Genomic DNA, 22,917 nt, shown 5'->3' with positions numbered 1-22,917 from the left:
TTAGTGCTTTTGGGTGACCACGTACATTGTCAAAGTAATATTTTGCAAGGAATCTTGTGTTCTGAATAGTAGGTCTTAATAGTGAGCTTAAAATACTCCGTAAACCATGCTGTTAACAGATGTACTGTCATCCAGGCTTTGTTGTTCCATTTCTAGAGCAGACAGTAGATTTAGCATCATTCTTAAGGACCCTAGGATTTTCAGAATTGTAAATGTGCACTGGCTTCAATTTAGAGTCACCAGCTACATTAGCCTGTAACAAGAGAGTCGGCCTGTGCTTTGAAGCCAGGCATTGACTTCTCTCTTGCTATGCAAGTCCTAGATGGCATCTTTTTCCAATACAAGGCTGTTTTGTATACACTGAAAGTCTGTTGTTTAATGTATATTCCCAACTTCATCAATGATCTTAACTAAATCTTCCAGATGACTTGCTGCAGCTGTTACAGAGACAGTTTCTGTCCTTAAACCTCATGAACCAAACTCTAGAGCTAGCTTCAGACTTTTCTTCAGTAGCCTTATCATCTCTCTCAGCCTCATAGAATTGAAGAAAGTTGGAGACTTGCTCTGGATTAGGCCTTGGCTTAAGGGAATGTTGTGGCTGGTTTGATCACCTGTCGAGACCACTCAAACTTTCTCCGTACCAGCAATAAAGTTGTTGCACTTTCTTATTTGTATATTCACTGGAGTAGCACTTTTAATTTCTTTCAGGAACTTTACCTTTTCATTCACAGTGTGGCTATTTGGTTTAAGAGGCCTAGGTTTCAGCCTATTTTGGCTTTCAAGATGCCTTTCTCACCAAACTTAGTCATTTCTAGCTTTCTATTTAAAGTGAGAGACATGGAACTCTTCCTCTCAGTTGAACTCTTACAGCCATTGTAGGGTTGTTACTTGGCCTAATTTCAATACTTGATGTCTCAGGGAATAGGGGGCTGGAGGAGATGGAAAGAGATAGGGGAATGGCTGGTGGGTGGGGCAGTCAGAACACACAACATTTATTAAGTTCACAGTCTTCTATGGGCAGGGTTCATGGCACCCCAAAAAAACACTGTAGTTAAATCAAAGATCACTGATCACAACTCGTCATAACAAATATAATAATGAAAACATTTGAAATATTGGGAGAATTACTAAGCCAAAATGTAACACAGAGACACAAACTGAGCACATGCTGTTGGAAAAATGGCACCAATAGATTTCTAAATGCAGGGTTGCCCTAAACCTAAAATTTTTTAAAAAGGCAGTATATGTGAAGCACAATAAAGCAAAGCACAATAAAATGAAGTCTACCTGTACTTAAAATACCTTGTATAATTCATATTTTAGGATAATATACTTTGTTATGTACTTTGTAATTTAAAGAGTTGGCCATGCTCTACCTGAGTCCTACTTTACACCTGTGTATATGCTTTGCATGCTTCAGAGTGCTTTCTTTTGCCTTTTCATATGATGTTTGTGTCAATTCATTGAGAAGATGGAATAAAAGCATTGTGATCATCATTTTTCCCAAGAGAAAACTGAAAAATTCATGTTTTACCCACATGTATTATCATTTGATAATTATTTCCAGTGGATGGCCAGAAAATGCAGGTGTGCCTGCATGGTATTGATGATCAGTGTCTGAGATATGTCTGCCTCATAACTCGGAAGCCTGGCGTATGGAATACAACTGTCTTCAAAGTGTAGTCTGCAGACTATGACTGTAAAATATCCTGGTTCCCATGCCAGACCTACCAAATCAGGATCTGTGGGAAGAAGAAAAACACCCTGGGTGTTCACCAGATTCCCCAGGTGGTTCTCATTCTTAACAGCAATCTGAGAACAGCTGACACAGATGAGGATAATAAGGTCCCTGGTTCATTGGGCTCCTGGGGACTGTGACTTCTAAGGCACTGCTTTCTGAATCACAGGACCCACCCTTCTGTAATGGAACAATTAAAAATTGGCTGCCCTGACCCTCGGAATGTCTGCCCTGTCTGATGGGCATGGCCTGTTAGAGGAGCCAGTGGGTGCTGCAGCCTGGAGATATCTGAGAAATTTTTAGTAGCTGAAATTGCTTAGTAGATACATATACATTCTGAGTGGCACAAATGATTTCTTTAAAACTCCATGAGAGTTGGGAGGAAATTGAGTTATAAGAAGTATAGTAAGTGAGATATGGGTAATACTGGGACACTTTCTCCAGCAGCCTTTGAATTCCTGCAGAGCCCAGTGAATTTCCATTGTCATGGGCGGCATTGTATTTCCAAGTTCCAAGCCAATTACCATTGAATCATGAGAAATGTACTCACTCTATCTTTGAAGCAGTAGTTACATTTTAGTCATTGACATTTTATTTTACCTCTTCTCTGCTAAGAGAGTGAATGACTCATTTAGAAGATAAAAAAATTCTTGAACTGTTTAAAATATTGATGTTGTAAGTGCCATAACTTTGAAGAGGAAGCATGAAAATTGGCATTTAAATGACATCTCCAAAGATTCCACATCTTTTGTACAGAATGAGACTCGCTATTGGAGTGAACCTGAGATGTTGGATTTCAAATTTGTGTCGGAAGGCCTAACGGCAGGGCTGCTGTGCCTGGCTGAGTACCACATAAAGCCACCCTACAGAGGAGGCCTGGGGGTTAATATTCAGTCTGTGCTAACCTGGCCAATCAGGAGCCCTAGTGCATGATTTTTCTGGCATATATTTTTCTGATTATCTGAAAAGAAATGTCTGGTTTTTAAAAGTTTGATTGTAGGGTTTTGGGTTAGCTGAAGCCTTGCACAATACCTAGGACAGTGCAGAAAGTGTGCTCCCCGTCAGTGTTGACTGTCTTTTAATTTATTGAGCCTGACAAGAAGTCAGAGACGCTGTGTTTCTGGGATACAGTGTACAGGGAATCCTCATTCTGTTACCTCTGACATGGATGATCAGAGGAATCTGCCTCTCTCCTGGTTGTAAGAAAAGACAGATTATACCTCCCCACCCCCAACAAAACAAAATTAATAAATTGTATAAAATCTTACACATAAGATTCATGTCACACTATTCTCCCTCAACTGTTCCTCCAGTCCAAAATCAAATTCCTAATTTCTCTTTGGCAGTGCAGCTTCTTGATTTTGCCAGTCTTTTCCATGGGTGCTGAGATGTTAAGCTCATCTTCAGTCCTGTGCTGTACCTGAAATACAGGAATGATCTGTTTATGACCAGGAGTATCTGTAGAATTTCTAACATAGACAACTGAAGGGGGAAAAAGCAAACACAACTTTGGTCTGCAATTCGTACGTTTAAGGCAAAGGGCAAGAATAAAGTAATTTTCAGTGTAAAGAAAATATGAAAGTTTTACTCCTTGAAGGTAATATCAGTGTAAATAGAAAATAGTTTCATTGAAACTAGACAATAAATTAATTCAGTTAAATGCAAACTAGATACCAAAACAGTTGTATGCAATACTAGAAAATCCTGATTCTTCATACTGTGAAAAGCATGACTTTTTTTAATTAAAAGATTGTGTACAATTAAAAAACATAATGCTATTTATTGATTCTGCAACCACATAATAGAAAGCCCACAGATTCTAAAGCCCCTCTTTCCTTTGTAATCTCTAGGTGTGATAATAGTGGTTCAGTATTTCTTTTAAACTTTAACAAATCAAGAGGACACTTCCTCCATCCTGAGGGCACGGTATAGGGGTTAGCTGCAAATAACTGCAAAAGACATGTATCCAGAAAGATATGGGTTAAGCATGGGTTTCAATATGTGTGTTATTTATTCCCCAGCGGAGGCACTTCTTAACATACTTGAGTTACTATCAACATGTATTATTAGATTTAACATGTATTATATATCTTGTATGTATATAATATATATATACATGTATTATTACATCTTTGCATTAATATATATTATTGCATATTTTACCGTTACATTTGATTCTTACAACTGAATTTTCAGCTGGGGAGATTAAGTTGTGGAATATGTAAGTGCCTATCTGAACTCAAAGCTTAGGAGTATACTTCCCAGTATACACAGATAATGAAAAAATGTTGAGTTAGGCACATTCAGTGATAGACACAAGACAGGAAAAAATATTAATGCATAAGTATTTATAGCCTCTTCTTTCTGCCACCTTTTGTGTGGTAGGCCCTTGTTATATAGAATCTGGATAATGGGAGTTTAAGGGTGAAAGGAACTCTACTTCCACCTTCTGAAAGTTCAGCAACTTGAGTACATGAAAGAATCTGACAGTAAACAGATTAACAGGAGAAAAAGCATACAAGTTTATTATGGGTCAGTACACAGGAATCACACCAAGGATGAAACATCAAGAGAGGCCAGATGGTTGAAGTTTAAATACCCTCTTCGTAGAAGAGAGGGAAGTGAGGGATGTAGGCAATTTTAGAGGAAGAGTGAATGATATTTGGGGAAGACGAGTGGGCCTGAAAAACAGACAGTAGCCTGGGACAAAGTCTGAGTTACGGGTGTGGTGTCTGTTCTCTCTCCTTTCCTATCAGTTAATCTCTGTATGATGAGATTTTAGAAGGAGACCCAAGACATTGCATTAATTCTGGAGGAACTGCTTTTCCTCAGATAAGGGAACCTCAGAGAAAGCCCCTCCCTGTTCTGAGGCTTGCTGCTTTAGTTCAAAATACTCAGCATGTCAAAGAGCCATACTTTGGGGTATTATTTTCTGAACCCCAGCAGGAGAGAGAAATGACTCTTGAGGGAGGGGGTAGAAGTGAAAAGCAGGAAATCCATTGTGTTTGACCTAACTTTTAGGAAAGGACAGAGAACTGTTTCCAAATGGGAGAAAAATTAACTTTGAAAGGGTGTCTAGGGATAGGAGTAGGGGAATTAAAAGCCTCAAAAAGTTTGGCAAGTTTGGATAGAGAATTCTGTGGACAGGAGGGATGGATTTGCTAAATGTTTCAGATGTGGAAAATGGAGAAAGGTGATTTTGAAAGTTTGTATGTTACAATCACATTTTAGTTTTTAAATTTTGGAGAAAGACTTGACTAAGCAGTTAAATCATTTTTTAAATACTGGGCTGGTATTTTCTTGAACGAGACCTTGTTGTACCTGGCCCATAAGCTGACTTACCTCCACTTAGCTTACATACATTAAAAAAAAAAATGTACAAAGACACACCCAAGCTTCACACACATAGGCATATATGTACATAGTTATACATATGTGTGTGTATATGCAGATATAAACTTACATACTCACAACAATACAAATATTTATGTGTATATATTTGTGCATATTCATGTAATTTATACATGAAGTATGTTTATACATAAATTTGTATGCACAAGCACCAGTTACATCTCACAGTATTGTCACTGCTGTGCAGTATTGTTTAGAACAGGCTTTTCAGGCTACTTTGCATCTTTCTGAATTTGAAGGAGAAAAGATGCTAACAGTAGAGCACTGGAAAGGAGTGGGAGTGGATGTCCCGACAGCAAACGCTCTCAGTGGAATGCGGGGTAACTAATGCTGCTGGCCAGACTTCCTTTCTATAAGTTGAGAAAATTCAGGGGAGACAAATTTATAATAAAGAAATAATAGTAGCAGTAAGCTTGGATATTTCTCAGTTAAGGGTTCAGAATCTAAGGATATAATCTCAAAGTGGGTTGCAGGGCAACCCTGATGTACTAGAACACCTCACATGAGGAATGAACATGTTGCAAATCCTTATGAAGTTACGTTGCTTTTCGTAGTATATTGATTACAATATCCAGATTTCTGGATGCATTCAAATGAAATTAGAGAATTGATTCACAACAGCATGGCGTGCAATGTTAATGATATAGTTGGGAATTGGAGATGAATGAAATGCAACAATAAAATAAACAGCATTATTTACCCATTAGGGCACACTGTACAGTGATGTAGCCAATTTTAATTTGGACTTAATTGTTGTGGGAATTTAGACCTTTTTAAAAAAAATTACTGTGGATTCATTCTGTTTCTATCTATTCTAGATTTAGGATTTAGAGAAAGACAGTGTTCTTTCCTATATCAAGATCAGCAGCAGGATTAACGGAGAAAATCCAGGTTGTCTCTGTGCAATCTAGCAGCATCATAAAAGGCAGTTGTTTTGGATTAGTTACTGTTAGGTTTTGTTATAGGAGTCAGAACTCCTCTGTCATGGGGTTAGCAAATTTTCTAGGGCATTGATTCAACTTACGGATAACCATTCTAGGAATATTCATGGTAAATCCTGGGTGACACTTTAGGAGCTGCCTTATTAGAATTCTTGAAAGAACAGCTGAACTAAATTGATGAATTTTCTGTGAACTTCCAAGATTTCCTAAAAATGATCTTTAAGTATCTGGGGGCCTCTGTGGATGTGGACAGTGCTCCTGGGTAGTTACAGGTTCTCCCATTTGTTCGCAGAAGCTCAGGAGCAGATGTGCTCTTTGAGTTAGTACCAACAGTTTGATTCCAGGGTACCCATTTAGCTTGTGGCATTTGGCAGGGATTCTCCAGAATCAGACTGGTTTTCAGAGTGGTCAAACTAACTCAATTCAGAGGTAATGACATGTTTCAGGTCTTCAGAACTTTGGCAGCACAACTCAAAACAGGAATTAAGAGTAAACTAAGCAACATTAAAGAGTCTAATAGCACAGTTTGGAGTTCATTAGTTCAAACCTCACAATAGCAGTTAGGGTTCTCTTAACGCTTCTGGGGTTCTGGCAGGAGAAATCCAGTGTCTAGCCAAACTCAAGATCAGGTGGTAAGAAATATGTCCTTGTTGGATAATTCTTTTACTGGCATCCTTTCTTATTTTCTAGTTTTGATTGTTAAATAGCTCTCTAAATGTTGTCTTTGTATTGGGTAAAGAGCTTGAGTCTCAATGAGTTTGGGTTATATCTAGCTCACATCACAGAGTCTGAAATTCTTGGAGTTTATTTTTTATCAAGTATAAAAATGGGCCTAAAATAGTTTTGTGTAAAAAAACATCTTGTATAGTACTGGGGGATGAGGTGAGAAATGTGCCTTAAGTTAGTAGGCATTTATGTAGTTCATCTACATCATGGTCTGGAGGATTGAATTTTCTAGTAGCAATTTAAAAGAGAGAGCAGTAGACATAGTTGTAGACATTTCAGTGGTGGAACTTCAAGGTAGAAATATTGCCATGGAAACAAAGATTTGAGTAGGAGTAAGAAGAGGAGTTACAAAAGGAGGAATATTTGGGGAAAAGAAAGTTTTACTTATAATTGTTTGCCAAGTCTGCATTCCCTTTTGAGCTGGTTCCTTGGTCCTTTTCACTCAGTTTTGTGAGTGTGGGCAGGAAAATACATCTCTCTCTCTCTTTCTCTGGATATATAGATATGTGTGTGTGTATATGATGTGTGTGTGTGTGTGTGTAGATGTATGTGTATATGTTTGTTTGTATGTGTGTGTATGTGTGTATATAACCAGACTAAGCATTTAAAGACTACCCCTTAGCTAGACTAAGCTTTTTAACTAGATTAAGCGTTTAATGACCTAAAGGTCGGGAATGATTTTTTTTTTCATTTCTCGCTGTATCTTCACAGTGGAAAAGCCCAACAAATATTGTTTGGTTAGTATTTTTTACTCAGTTTGATTTTTGAAATGCCTTCTGAATACCTATTATGTACAAGACATTGGCCTAGATGCTGCAGGGTCACCAAATACATAATCTGTAATCTCCAATACAAAGAGTTTACACTCAAAGCAGGATACTTGTAGCAGGAATAAACATATTAACTAGTGTTTGTTTATTCCCTGTCTGCCGGATTTAGTACTTCATGTATTTAATTCTTCTGACAAGCTTATGAGGTTAACTATTACTATCTTTCTCTTCTTTGAAGAAACTGAGTCTTAAGAATGATCTGTCAGTCAGGGTGATAACTACAAATGAATGGTAGAGTCCAACTTGGTACATATTATAAACTAAAAGCTGGGCTCTTGAATATACTTCTATGTTGCCATCATATATGTATGTCATAAGCAGTATGGGCGGGTACAAACATAGGTAGTTAAAAATAATAGATTTCTAAGCATAGGGTGATTATATCTGATTTACAAAGTGTAGAAGGGCTCCAAGGTGGTGACCACTGATCTAGGCATTTGAAAGGTTAGTGTAAATATGAGAGGAATCATTCTAGGCAGAGGGGGTAGTACCAGGAAAGGTGTTGAGATTTATTAGTATAATAAGTGCCTGTCTCCTAGTACAAATGCTATGTATTGAGTTTTTTATAGCATTTATAAAGTAATCATTTTTGTAGCAGATAAAATGGACACTAAGAAAATGGAATGTTTCCTTTTAAGGCAGAGCCAATCAGACACTTGGTATATAATCCATGCTGAACCTTGGATAGTGAATTTTTGGCGGTGCTCGTCCAAATCTGGACAGTAGCTACAAAGTTTAATTTAAAGAGATGGCCATTCTGTGACCTAGTTGAGCACAAGAGTGGCCTACGGAATATTAGTGTGCATGTCCCTACCTTCAAAATAACTGCTGACACCATTTACTGCTTTGAATATGTTTTTTACCTGTTAATTGGGGACAGATGAAGTTAACAAATAAGGACAATTATATAATTGCAGGAGCTCAAAGTCAGTCCTTGCACTTACAGTGTAGAAGATGCAGACATCCCAATTCCTCATCTCCCATTTCTTTGTTAAATATTAATATATTAATTTATGTGACTACAGTCTGTCACTAAAGCTTCTACCTTCTCACTCCGTACATCAAAGCTAAATGATCATACTTAAGCCCTCACTGCAAAGTAACTTACAGACTCTGGCTAATTCATCATAACATTTCTCAGATGGTTCTTACTTAAATATTATGATTGCTGTTTTATAGGCAGAGAATAGGAGGCAAAGACATTGACAGTGTTTATTTATATTGGCTGTATAAAGCATTGTACCAAAAGTGCTACATTCAATATAATGACATTAATTTCATTCAGTTTTTTACTTTTTAGGATTCTGGGGTGTTGTGGGGTAGATACTTGCAGAAGAAATAACCTCTGTGGCTCCTCTGCAATAGTGAGGCAGAGATATTTACTAGATGTTTGATATCTCTGGTTCTTGTGGTCTATCCCAGTTCTGGAATTCAATAAAGCTGTATCTTTTAATTAATTGTTATTTCTATGAATAACTATTCAAAGTGTCAGCCATTATGTAGAATTATTAACACTTTAAAGCCGTGTGTGTGTGTGTGTTTGTGTAAGTATTAGCTCTTCCCCAAGTTGGAGTACTGTTTATTTGCCTGTTTCATACAAGATTTATGCTTTTTAATTATGAAAGCCAAATTATTCCAATCCTCTAAAAATCTATGCAAGATCAATAAGAACAGAACAGATAAAATCATAAAACTCCATGTTTTTGGCATAAGAGGAAAACAGAGAACACTACAAATTTCAAACTATCCATAAGTAGAAAGGTAAACACTAACTTCTGGAAAAGAGATTTCTCAAGTTTCCTTCTCAAGTCTTTGTGGAGAGCTGAGTTTTTAGAAAAATTGCATGGAAAAGAGAAGATGTAATTGAGCTGAAATCCACCATCAAGAAAGAAAGTCAATCCTAAATTCAAAAATACTGAAAAAGGCCAGGCGCCGTCGCTCACGCCTGTAATCCCAGCACTTTAGGAGGCCAAGACGGGTCGATCAATCACGAGGTCAGGAGATCAAGACCATCCTGGCTAACGCGGTGAAACCTCGTCTCTACTAAAAAAAAAAAAAAAAAAAAAAAAAACCAAAAAAATTAGCTGGCCATGGTGGTGGGTGCCTATAGTCCCAGCTACTCGGGAGGCTGAGGCAGGAGAATGGCGTGAACCTGGGAGGTGGAGCTTGCAGTGAGCCAAGATCGTGCCACTGCACTCCAGCCTGGGCGACAGAGCGAGACTCCATCTCAAAAAAAACAAAACAAAACAAAAAAAAACAACTGAAAAAGAGGCCTGGGTATATCAGAGCAGCAACTGCAGGGAAAGGGTGTAACGTCTTGTGTGTGGGGCTCAGGCAGGCAGGCAGGCAATCTTGGAAAGGCAACACTTCTATGGAAATGAGGCTGTGGGAGGCTGAATAGTGACCTCTAAAGATATCCATGTCCTAATCTCTGGAACCTGTGCATGTTACCTTACCATCCGCAAAAGAAATTTTTCAGATGCAATTATGTTGAGGATTTTGAGATAAGAGAAATTATCCTGAATTATCTGGGCGGGCCCTAAGTGAAATCCCAAGGGCCTTTGTAAGAGGGAAGCAGGAAAAGATTTGACTACAGAGAGAAGACAGTGTGAGGATGGAACAGAAACTGGAGTGATGCAGACAGGAGCCAAGGAATACCAGCAGCCACTGGAAGCTGGGAGAGGCTAAGAATGGATTTTCACCTGGAGTCTACAGAGGGAGCCAGCCCTGCAGATGCCTGCCTGCTAGCCCCAGAAGACTTACTTTGGACTTCAGCTTCCAGAATTAAAATAGGATAAGTTTCTGTTGTTTTAAGCCATTCCATTTGTGGTAATTTGTTATATAAGCATTAGGAAACTAATACAGAGTGTAAAATGGGAAACTTACTTTTGGGAATTCTTCAATGAAAGCAAAAACAAGAGGGGAAATGTAGGATCCTGAAAGGAAAAAAAAAAGATGAAAACATAAATGGAAAACACATAGTTCCCCTGCCCATCACCCCCCACCCAGACTATTTACTAAGGAAACTATATTTTTGCTAACGTAACAGATGAGCGCTCTCTTGAAGGAAGAGAGACTGTGCTAGAATAGCCCTGTGTGCTGTCTCTTGCATTTTTTCCTGTTGGAGAATGAATGTGGGGAAGAGGGTCCTTCACAGAGGCATTCTCCAACCTCATTTAAATTTGCTTCACCCGTGCGACTCATACTGATTATCAAAAGCCAGCCAGAGAATTTGGCTTTTTCTGTAACTTTATAGATGTTTGTTTCTTAATGAAAAAAAAAAGTTATTTGGCTCTCTCCACATCTATTTGAGTGCCTGCTATGTGTACTATTCTCAGAACAGTCAAGGTAGGAGTTAGTGAAAATGCCTCACTTTGGTGAAATTCTTGGAGCTGTAATATGCACAACCACCCCCTGCTGATGAAGGCCTGCAGCAGGCATAGGGTCCCAGGGGACGAGTGGGTTGGTCTTCTCATGTCCGCCCAGACTCACAGCAGAGTGAGCCACATAGGGAGAGTGGGTCTGTCAGAGGTGGTAAACCCGGGTGCCAGAGAAGGACCTGGAAAAGGAAATTCAAGGGATCAGGAGCAGGTATCAGAAATAAGTCGGAAAATGGGGTTTAAGGTAGGTCAGAGCAAAGTGGTTTGGGGTATAGGCTGGAAAGGCAAAGGTGCCAGGGAACATTTATTGATGTTGGCAGGAATAAGCCAGTCAGCTTAAAGACTCAGAGCTGGGCTGGCCAGCAACCAGCAAAGATTAAAAATAAATGTGTTTAATTCATGGATATGCAGTATAAATGATTTCTTATAAAACAGTTGACTCTGCCCCTCCTTTTTTAAGAATACTTTTCTTTTAATAGAAAGATGTTTATAAAGCTGTTCCAGATGCAATTATGTTTGTATCACCATGTTTAGAAATTTGGCATATGCTACTTGTACAGTTTTAAAAGTGTTATACTTCAAATAATAAAAGCTGAAATAAAAATATAATGAAGGTGATATTAATTTATACAAAAAAGTGCTTTCTAAAAATAAAAATCTTTTTATTTTAAAGGTATTAAAAGGTTTCTGTCTTTTTGCCAAGTTTAAATTTGTTATTTTGGTCATTGCCAACATAAAAGCTTTATTTTATTTATTAGCCCATCCAGTCCAGTTCTCCCTTTCTCACTATGTGAGAGGAGCAGTGTACTCTGGGAGTAACAGAGGACTAAGTACTCTCTTGGTCATTGTATTGGTAGGAAGGAAAGGGTTTTCTTATTCATGCTTAGATCCACTGAATGCTTCTCCTTCTGGCCTTGCCACACACCATCAGGGTGGACAGTCAAGCTGAATGAAATGTGCACTGTGATTTACAGTTGATGGTTAAAATTATGGCAAACCTGAGGCCTAGCCCTCGTTCCTGTAGCTGGGCTGTGGCTCCCAAGTGCTGCATCAGCTGGTTTTTGCTAGTTTTCCATGTGGAAGGATTTTCTCCAAGGAAGGAAACCCTAAAATGACTTGCTGACTACCAAACTGATGACTAAGTGACGTGTAAAGAGAGGCAAGACTAGACTATGGGAAGAAGAAAGTGTGTGAAAATGCAAAACAAAAGTAGTCTATGCAACAAACACTGTGTGTCTGATACTGAGCTCAGTCCTGAGGGTACAGTGATGTGAAACAGAAACACTGTGCCTCAGGAGCTCACAGTCTAGTGGGGAAGACAGATGTGTGTTGGAGAAATGTGTGCCCTGCGTGGGGGAAACAGCTCAGCACAGCACTCAGCTTGGCCAGAAATAAGGGAAGGTTTCTTGGAGAAGGTAATGCATGAGATAAGAAAGATAATAACATGGAGAAGTAGGGGAAGGATATGAGAGAGAGAGAGAGAGAGGGAGAAGCCAGAGGAGGAAGCCTAAAGCTTCATGCTATGAGTGAGGGGAGAAGAAGGAGCTTGACATTGTAGAAGGAATGTAAAACCTCAAGAGAGATAAAAAGCTAAGTTGTTGCTTAAAGAGTTAACAAAGAACTATGGTGTGTGAGTTAGCCTATGTATAAGCTTCCTAAGAGCCGCCTTAACAAATGACCACAAACGTGATGTCTTAAAGGAACAGAAATTTATTCTTTCACAGTTCTGAAGGCTAGAAGTCCACAGTTATCATGTCAACAGGGCCATGGGCTCTCTGAAACCTGTAGGAGAGAAGCTTCCATGCCTCTTCTAGCTTCTGGTGTTCGCCAGCAATTCTTGGTGTCCCTTAGTTTGTAGATGTGTCACTCCAATCTCTGTCTCTGCTGCTCCTTGTGTATCTCTGTGTGTTTCTTCTCCTGTTCTTATAAGGACACCTGTCTTATTGGATTCAGGGCCCACCATCTTCCAGTATGACCTCATCTTAACTAATTACCTTTGCAATGACCTTATTCCAAATAAGATCACATTCAGAGGTACTGAGGGTTAGGACTTCAACATATCATTTTGGAGAACACAATTCAACCCAAAACAGTATCCACAAAAGAGTGTTTAAGTTTATATTTTTCCCTGGGAGTTGCTTAAAGGAAGGCCATGCAGTGGGAACCCACACTTGTGGGCTGATAAACTGTGGTGATTTTTTTAATCGCCTATTGAAGAAGAAAAGGCAAACTTGAACATAATGAACTGAGAAAAAGAACACTAAATATTTCTAGCTCTGGTAGCCCTCATTAAATAAACAATGGGCAGCATTTTTCTGAGAAGCTGTGTGGAAGCTATTTTAGAAACTACCGTTTGGGAATTATTGTGAAGGAGAAGTCAGTAGTTAAACAATCAGCAGTGTCCTTATTGCAGCAAAACAAAAAAAGCAAGCCCTGGATACATCCTATTCTAAATCACTCTATCTTACGGAAGCATAAAAGGAACAGAAACACGAGCTAATGGCAGAGTCTCTGGCCTACATGACAGGAGTTTTATTGAAAAGGTTATATGGTATTTGCTTTGGAATACAGACGTCGAATGAAGGCACAAAGACAAAATCCATTTCCATGATTCAGGACATAAAGAATGCAACTTTTAGTTTGTACTGTTTTATTATCTGAGTATTTTTCTTATTTCTATAACTTCTGATGTGGTATTTATTACATTTCACTACTCTTCAAAAATCTGTAATTCTTCAGTTAGAATAGGCAAATAAATACTCTCCAGTTCATAGAAATTCACTGCATATGCATTTATTCAAGAACATTTCTGTGAACTTCTAAACCCACTGTTCTGTTTCTCTGTCCCTGACTGTAGCAATGTATCTGGCTGTTAATCTGTTAATCTACAGAGTACACGGGCAGTATTGAAGCCATGAATTTTGTTAAATAGCATCTTCAAAGATTATCCTGTATATCCACTAAATTTATATTGTTAGACTTGGGTCTTTCTTTCTTTGTCATTTTATATTGATTTTCTGAACCAAAGTTGAAATAGCTTCCTAATGAAACTTTTTAATTTTAATAGCCATGAAATTTGAATAAATGTTTTCATTCATCTAACACCATACCTTATGCTCTTGCCTCTTACTAACCATTTTTTATTCATGTATTTTAAAAATTTTATTAATATTTTTGACAAATAATTGTATACATTTATAGGGCACAGTGAGATGTCCTGATATGCACACAGTATAGAATGACTAAGTCAAACTAATATATCAGTCACCTAGCTCATCTTTTTTCATGGTAAAAGTTTGATATTTAATCTATTTGTCTGTTTTTTGTTGCTTAATTTATAAAGAAAAGGAATTTATTTATTACAGTTTTGGAGGCTGAGAAGTCCAAGGTCAAGGGGCCACATCTGTTGAGGGCTTTCTTGCTGGTGGGGACTTTCTGCAGAGTTCCCAGGTGACATAGAGCATTACATGGTGAAGGGGCTGAGTTTGCTAGCTCATGTCTGTCTTCCTCTTCTAATGAAGCTACCAGTTTCACTTCCATGAAAACCCATTAATAACTCATTATTCAATTAATCTATGAATGGGATTAACCCATTCCACTTCTTAAAGCCCTTACCTCTCAATACAGCCACACTGGGCATTAAATTTCAACATGAGTTTTAGAGGGGACAAATATTCAAATCGTAGCACCCCTAATTATTTGGTAATATACAGTACGTTATTATTAATGATTGTCAGCCTGTTGTGCCATAGATCTCAAAACCTATTCCTCTTTTCTAAAACTTTGTATCCTATGATAACTCAACCATTCTCTCTCTCCTACTCCTCTTAACTATTTATCTTATAAAGTTTTTTATTTAAGGGTCAAGAGTTTGAATTCATTGCTATATAGTTGAGAATTTCCACTACCTAAGAATGTTGTGGCTAAGATTCAAGTTGCTTTAATAAAGACAAATTGCAGAACAATCTGTAGTTTAAGATTATTATATAGTGTTGCATTTATGACTTGATTACAACATTTTGCCAAATATATTTAGGCATTTGAGTACTAGAACACATGAGTTCTAAAAGCAGGATTAAGCCTGCTTTTAGTTCTATCAAATATTATACCTTCAAAATAGGGCAAAGATGTGGCTTTCAAACACTACAGAATTTTAAAATTTCCAAACTTTTTCTGGGGAAAATAATATTAAATAGATTGTGTTAATTTGGAGCAAATATGAATATTTCCAAAAAACAAAGTCTGCTCAGAAGGTGGGCCAGGGGAGGAGACTTAGTACAAACGAAGAATCAAAAGGCTTGGAATTTATTTCCAGCTATACATTTAACTTGCTGTAATCTCTATGAGCTCCTGCTGATCGATTTATCAATGAGGCTAATAATTCTGTTCTGCTCACATTGCTGAGCCATTAAATGTGTCCAAAGAAATAATGTTTGAAAGTATAAAATTAGAAAATTTATAAATTATATAGAAATGTACAAGTACAGGGTGATTATATACAAAATAACCAAATTGAGAGGATTCTTGGAATAGTAGATCAAGAAAAACCAAAGAATTTAAAGAAGTTTCCCTTAAGCTATTTGGACAAAATGCAAAAGTGTGGATTGAATGAAGTTAACACCAAGAAGATTAATAGATATTTAAATGCACCTATAAAAATTTTGTTTTTAAACAAACATAAGTTTGTTGGGACCTAGTGGATGCCTGGTATATGTAGATTGATGAATGGCTGGCTGGACATCACAGTTATTAAAATTCCCTTGACTTTGTGCTGGAAATGCTGCATCTGTCCTGTGAGGGCAACATACTTTACTTTGAAAATGAGCAATCTGTTTAGGTATATGTGGCCAGCATGGTGAGGGATTTGAAAATCATCCCATATTAAGCATCATTGAAGTAACAAAAAGCATTTAGTCCACAGAGGAACAGGCATATATGTGAAGAGACAACAGATTTTCAGATTTTTGAAAGATTATTGTTGATGTTGTATGCTTCATCATGTGTACTTCGGGAGGCAGAGTTAGTACAAACTTTGGAAGTTATATGGAGGCAAAACTGGAATATATGAGGAAGCAAAAACTTATTAACTAGTCGAATTGTTTGAAAAATGAGGTCCTCTTTCTGACAAGTGCTTTATGCTCAGCCACTGGTAGTATGGAAACGGAACCTAGTTGAAGACTTCGCAAATTTTACTTTGGATACCTTGGGCTGGGAGGGTTAGAAGGTGATCTTTTAGGTGCACCTTCGAAAGATTTTGTAATTATCTGAAAGATCTTATGTATAAATCTTGCATCTGTTGATCAGCAAGTACGTATTGTTGTCCATTTTCTCCTGTACCGTGAGCACTACTGGAGAAGGGCAATCTCTGTATGATCTTTATACTCTGGCCATTGCCACAATGCCAACTGTACGTTACATAACTCTACCTGGTGTTGTCATTCATTGATTTGTTCATTCATCAAATATTTTATTGTGCTTCCACCATGTACTGGGCACTGTTTTAGGGAGTAGGGATAAAATAGACAATCATGAACTTATTTCTTTGCGGAGTGGAGCAGATAGCATAGAGATCAACAACTAAATATATATCAGTGGTGAGTGCTGTAAAGAAAAATGAAAACCGGCCAGGTGCGGTAGCTCACACCTGTAATCCCAGCACTTTGGGAGGCCTAGGTGGGCAGATCACCTGAGGTCAGGAGTTCAATACGAGCCTGGCCAATATGGTGAAGCCCTGTGTCTACAAAAATACAAATATTAACGAGGTATGGTGGCGGGTGCCTGTAATCCCAGCTACTCTGAAGGCTGAGGTGGGAGAATCGCTTGAACCCAGGAGGCGGAGGTTGCAGTGAGCCGAGATCATGCCATTGCACTCCAGCCTGGGCGACAGAGCGAGACTCCGTCTCAAAAACAATAGAAAATGAAAAATTTTAGGAGGCTTAAAGATTAATCAGAAAGGTTAATTTTTTGTTTTTGAGACAGAGTCTCACTCTGTCTCCTAGGCTAGAGTGCAGTGGTTCAGTCTCAGCTCACTGCAACCTCCGCCTCCTGGGTTCAAGCAATTCTCCCGCCTCAGCCTCACTAGTAGCTTGTACTACAGGCACGCACCACCATGCCCAGCTAATTTTTTGTATTTTTAGTAGAAACGGGGTTTCACCATGTTAGCCAGGATGGTCTCGATCTCCTGACCTTGTGATCCGCCCGCCTCGGCCTCCTCCTGAGTCACTGCGCCTGGCCGGAAGGATTAATATTTTAATAAGATGCTCAGGCCTATTTCTAATAGTAGACATTGAACCAAGACCTGAACATGCAGTAGACTAAGTCAGGCAGTTAATCTAGACTATTCTCATTCCAGGCAAGTGGGCAGCCAGTACAAAGGCCTGAAGGAGGAGTGTGTTTCTGTGTTTGAGGAATAATAAAGAGGCATTGTGTCTGAGGCAGAAAAGCCAGGGGAAGAGATGTGGGAGATGATGTGGCCAGAGAGGTTGGTGTTTGCTAGAAGGAAGGGAGAGGGTCGATTATGTGGGTTGTTGTAATGACTTAGGCTTTCACTGTGAGGGGAAGCCTTGAATGCAGACATTATGTTCGGAGGGGAGAACAGAAGTGTCGAAAGACCAGTGAAGTATCAATTAAAATGAGCCCTGCACTGATCTGATGGCGTGGAACCAGATGCTAGGATGGACTGTGCCATCTAACACCTGGATGGCCGCCTTCAAGTTACTTAACCACTCTGGGTCTTGATTAATTTTGAATTTGGGGACTGAAATATTAATAGGCGGCCTATAAGGGTCTTTCATGTTTTTTGAATTTCTTGATTAAGTATCATTTTGTGTTAAGCTTCGAAGACTGAGCGCTGAGGAGAGTGGACAAATAAATGTTGAAATTAAGAAAGTTACATGAAGGAAAGTGGGTCTGAGCTGGGTTTTAAAAGTAGGCAGAATTTAGATCAGTGGAGCAAAGAGGATAGGATAGTCCAAATGTGGAGAATGCTGTATGAATGGAGGCAGAATATGTATTGAACGTGAGGAACCGCAAAGAGGCCGGCTCAGTGAGGGTAGAAGGGGGCTTCTGGAGGAACCGTAGGTAGACATAAGACATTAACAGATTATTGACCAACAGGCAGGGGAGGTTTGGGCAAGTAGTAAGGAGGAAAGTTTTGAACCGGAAATACCCAGATTAAAGTAGGACCTTTTGAGATGGGCTAAACTGTTTTCAAGTCAGTATCACCCTGACTTTCAGAAGAAGCAGGCAGAAATCCCCTCTCTGTAATCCACATTGTAGGTTTCCAGGATTTTAACAGACTAAGATCAGGCAGGTCACAATCATTTTTCACCAACTTGATGAGGAGGTAGGACATTATATGTGAGAATTAGGCAAAGCAATAAAACTGAGAATTTAAATACTTACGGAGTTACAGATATTGGAGTTATTAAACATAGAAGGTGGAGTGGCTGTATGTACTTATAAAAGATGAACCACAAAAGTGAACAAGTAATGAAAAACTGTTGACAGTAATCAGGAAGATCTGAACAAGAACCACATGGAACCTCTAAAAATGGGAAATGTTGTAGAAATAAAAAAAATGGAATAGATTAAGAGGCAGGTGAGTCACAGCTAAAGAGAATTAGTAAACATAGAAGAATTAGTAAACTGGAATTAGTAAACTGGAAAATACATGTAAGAATTACCCAGAAGGCAACACACAAAGGAAAACAGAAATGTAAAAAGATAGATTGTATTAACAGACTTCCCACAGGAGAAAAAATGGAGAGTCAATATTTGAAAACATATTGTCTAAGAATTTTATGAACTAATAAAACATGCAAATTCCAAGATTCAGGTTGTACAAAGTATCCCAAGTAGGATAAACAAAAATATGAATATTAGAGTATCTGTCAAAAAAAATCTATTTTAGTATTTTTTTCCTTTTAGAGCATTTGGGGGTCTAAAAAAACTGGAGTTGGTGACATCAGCTAAGAGTTGGTCACCATTGTTGTGGTGAGAGTTGATGACTTGGATGAATGATACAAGAGTAATGATGAAAAGGCAATCAATACACATATTAAACCAAACTGCAGTGTAATCAAATGAATGATCTGATATTACGGAAAAGAAAAAGATCAAACACCCATTTGCATTCTTGGTTTTTATGATTACAACACAGGCATGGAGAAAAGTTGGGAAGGTGAAATGAACTAATTTGAGGAAAAGATATCTGTTTGGTTTTAGATAGGTTAATTAAGTTTGGAGGAATAATAGCATTTTGAAATGAAACTTTCAAGTAGAGAAGCCATGCTCATGAACATTTAAAAGCTTCTGATGGATGTTTCATGTGAAAAAAATGCATTGCACATTAACAAAATTTTATTATATATCCAGAGTTAAAGGATTATTTTCAGTGCAGTATTTCACCATGTTATCTGCTTTTATGTGTGTATTGCAGTGATAAAAGGGGAACAATACAGTACAAATCCAGATTACTTAAGTTACTAAATTAATTCAAGTTACTAAAGTAATTGGGAATTAAATTTCTGGAATTGATTTTTTTAAAACGTAAATTAACAATGGCAAGAGAACAAGAACTAATGTTCATGGAGATTCTTGGACTTAGGTTAAGATATGTTGGTTTCACTCTGAATTGTGTATTTGTAAAGTTATTGTACTATTACCTGCCTAGGTTATTAATTTAGCAGTGATTATCTATGATGATATCATATTTCAACAGAGCCCCATGAACATAAAAATGGTTAGTGCTGTCTCAGATTTTAGCTCGGCAGGAAAGATGAAAAGCCTTTTACAAGTAAAACAATAATTTGAAAGTCAGAGGTGACTGAATAACAGAGAAGCAATGGTAAACTGCAGGTTAAATTTGAGTAATTAATAGGTCCTCCTAAAGGGGAAAAATCGTCTTGAATAGAATACCTCTAAAATTATATTTAATTTTTTGGCTTATAATATTGCATGAGATTAAGTATATGTTAAAAACAGGCTTTGAACCCTTGTGTAATAGGTCTTTATACAGCCATCAAAACAGAAAAAAACATGCAAATTAAATAGAATCAACACTTCAGAAAGCTACAAAATTGAAATTACCATGACATCTGTTTTAGATGATTTTTTTTTTTTTTGCTTAGTGTAAGTTGCTGTCAACCACTGACTGTTAAAGCACAGGATTTTTTAGTCTGACAAGCCTGGTATTCTGAGATCAGTGTATTATTGCTGCTTTCCTCTGTTTGAATTACTAGGAAACCACCGTTATGGCTCCCAGTGCTGTCATTTGGCCTTTGCTGAACTACACGCATCACTGTTAAGTCTGCCTCCATCACTTTCCTGCTAAACCAACCCTGGGAGTTACAGTTGTAACTTAACATGTTGCTTGTACAACGGTAATAAACTCAGACATTGAAATCACATGATAGTCTCGTAATAAAATGATCCAGAATATAGTTATGCTAATTTTAAAGATTATCACTTAAATGAATGACAGATTTTCCTAGAGATAGCTAACATTTCTGATAATACATTCCTTGGCCTTTTTGGACCCAAATTTTATGGTGAGCTGATGCAGGCAAAGTTAAATGAACTGAATTAGTAGTAAAAAAAAAAAAAGAGAAAAGAAAAAAGAAAAAGAAAAGAAAACATGAGAAACTGTCTTTCCATCTCTTAGTGAAGTAGGTAAATAAGAAATAGCATATTATTCTCTCTTCTCCAGTGAAAATTGCATTTACAATAGATTAAACCATCCAAGAAACAGAACTTAAAAGATTTTTGGGCAATGATTATTACATAAATCAACCTGTACATCCCAGAAAACAAATTTGTTGCACTTGTGCTAGGAGGTGTCGGGTAGTGGATTTTATTAGGGGATCCTTAATAGCTATAATTAACAGGTAAATCCTTTAAATGTGACTTTTTAAAATCTGAAAGTTACGGTTGAGATAATTTCGATTGCCTATTTCTGAGCTGTTATATCTCCATTGCTAGCCTTGCCTTCCAGAGGTTTGCCCGAAGGTTGTTGATTGCCCATGTTGTATTTGTCTTTAAAAATATCTGATTATGGTCATCCTTGATGCCAACTGCTGTCTTATATTCACTAGTGCAGCGGTCACCACCTTTTTTGGCACCAGGGACCAGTTTTATGGAAGAAATTTTTCTATGAGTGGAACCAAAGGTGTGGGAGTGGAAGATGGTTTCAGGATGAAACTGTTCCACCTCAGATCATCGGAAGGACCATGCAACCTAGATCCCTCACATGCACAGTTGCAATAGGGCTCCCGGTCCTATGAGAATCCAATGCTGCAGCTGAGCTGGCATGTGGTGGAGCTCAGGCAGAAAGGCTTACTGGCCCACTACTCGCCTCCTGCTGTGCGACGAGGTTCCTAACAGGCCATGGGCCATTGGGGACCCCTGCACTAGTGTATCTTTAGCTTGATTCTGTTGTAGATTGAGTTCAAGAGCAGTCAAAGATTGTGATACTTCTAGGGCATGAACCTTCCCACACACCCAATTGTTAAAATTTAGTCGATCTACCTTTTGAGAATTGTATGACTTGATTTGTGAATAAACATTTACCAGTAATTATACAATTCTATTCTTGAATTTGGCTTTAGGTACAAAACCTACTAAATAGTGAAATGAATATCCTGAAAAGATAGCCAGGTTTTTGTCCTTTTAGTATATTTCCAAATATTATATCAAATTTGTCATTCCCTTTTATTTCTCTTGTACTGTTTTACTTACAGCCTTATGTGTTTGTGGAATGCCATAATTAATAAGACTTTAGACTCTGTGGTTAATTTTAGTGTTTATTGCCCATATCTTGATGTGAAGATCACTTCATCACTATCACAGCTGTTCTGGCACACACAAATGCCACACAGACAACAGACCTTTAAAAAAAATCAGCATTGCCTTAAAAAATGAATGTATCAATTAGACATCAGCCAAGTGAGAAGATATCTTTTGTTAGATCATATTACATGAAAACTTCCGGTAACCCAGATGAAAAAATATAATGTCTTGATTTGTGGGCCAACATTTTTGTCAAAATAATTATAAAGATAATTTATCAGTGCCACAGGAGAACTGATCTGAATAAACCAGCTGTGTCCTATTAGATAAACTAATGGAGAATATACAGATAGATGTCTTAGCATTCTCCAAAAGAAATGGCATTAACCAAACAACTCAGGGTCGTGTTGCTGTACAGAATTTTTTTTAGATTTCTCCTTGTGTTAAACTTTCAGCAATCCTAGTTACAATCATCTTATTGAAAATGACACGGAACTTGAAATCATTGCATTGAAAGTCACCTCAGTGAGTTACCTCATTGAAAGTGAAGTGGGATATTTATTACTTACACAATTAGGAATTATCTTTGAAAATTAAAAGAATAGAAGGAACATTAAAGATTCGTGATTTAACAGCGAATTATTACTGTGTGCTGAGAAAATTTGTCTAAAGAACACTTTAGAATGTTTTGTGTAAGTGTGACCATTCTGCTAAATAAAGTAACACCTAAAGTCATGCCGTAATGCAGTTCTGGAAAGAGCTATTGAATTAGAATCATTTTCACTTCCTGGCATCCCAGTAAGCACGTCTGTGAACTTGGGTAAGTCACTTAATCTTCCTAAGCTTGGTATCCGCTTCTATAAAAATGGAAATGATATTCTAATGCCACTTCTTCCCATGATGGTTTTTAAAAAATAGTTGAGATAACCTATGTCAAAAGGCCAATTACAATGTCTGACATTTTTGAATTAAACAAATTAGGTGTGTAAAATGACTGAGAAATATAATGCCTGCCTCAAAATAGTTGAGCATTAAAAAACTTTTTATACTCTCCTGTACAGTTTCTGAATCTCTTACCCTTCTAAAACTGTTCTTCAGTCTTT

General features: G+C 37.7%; 1 protein-coding gene across 3 annotated transcripts in view; it reads left to right on the top strand.

The window, feature by feature from the left end:
- KLF12 (Kruppel like factor 12) overlaps positions 1 to 22,917 on the top strand; it is a 448,745-nt gene that overhangs the window by 210,338 nt on the left and 215,490 nt on the right. The gene's annotated exons all lie outside the window — the stretch shown is intronic.

Source organism: Nomascus leucogenys, chromosome 5, assembly GCF_006542625.1.
Source record: "Nomascus leucogenys isolate Asia chromosome 5, Asia_NLE_v1, whole genome shotgun sequence".
Classification (NCBI taxonomy): Eukaryota; Metazoa; Chordata; class Mammalia; order Primates; family Hylobatidae; genus Nomascus; species Nomascus leucogenys.
The sequence above is the reverse complement of the archived record's forward strand: the minus strand, read 5'-3'. Positions and strand labels throughout refer to the sequence as shown.